At 52.9% G+C, this 527-nt stretch overlaps 1 protein-coding gene across 1 annotated transcript in view; it reads left to right on the plus strand.

Moving 5' to 3' along the window:
- Nucleotides 1–283: 283 nt before the first annotated feature.
- Nucleotides 284–527, plus strand: part of LOC119586364 — a gene marked incomplete in the record, with an annotated part of 60,439 nt that continues 60,195 nt past the window's right edge. Inside the window, 1 exon segment of the mRNA XM_037935076.1 lies at nt 284–396.

A 527-nucleotide genomic window follows, 5' to 3' on the forward strand; every position in this document is an offset into this window, starting at 1 on the left:
TGAAAGAGGGGGATAAGAAGGAGGATGAGAGATGACCTAAGGGTTCCGAAAGAGAGGAGGTAAGTGAGGGAGATGGGGAGAAGAGAGAGACGGAGAGGCATTAATAGATGAGAGACGAAAGAGGAGGCAGGAAGGAGACGGAAAAGAAGAAGACGAAGAGCGAGAAGGGAAAAAGAGAGGCAAGGGAGTGGAAGAGAGGGAACTGGGGAGGCGGAGGAGGAGGGGGCGATGGTGGACAAGGGACGGGAGCGAGCCAGTGTGGCAGGAGCTCACTCTGCCTCGGCGTCGGGACCGGTGCACACGCTGCTCGCTCCGTCTAGTGCCGCGAGTGTGAAAGATATTTTCCTTCTGCTTTGCCCTGAGTGCTTCCTCCGCTCCTCCCGGATCTGCAACATTGTAAGGCAACATTTGGTTTCTCTGGCATGAGAATCTTCACAGCACTAAAGCTTGATTAGCGCACGTTGTAAGTTAAACCTGGATATACGAATCCGTAGAGTTTAAGCAGGCTTGTTGCAAATTCCATCAGC

This window comes from Penaeus monodon, chromosome 21, assembly GCF_015228065.2.
Source record: "Penaeus monodon isolate SGIC_2016 chromosome 21, NSTDA_Pmon_1, whole genome shotgun sequence".
NCBI classification, from domain to species: Eukaryota; Metazoa; Arthropoda; class Malacostraca; order Decapoda; family Penaeidae; genus Penaeus; species Penaeus monodon.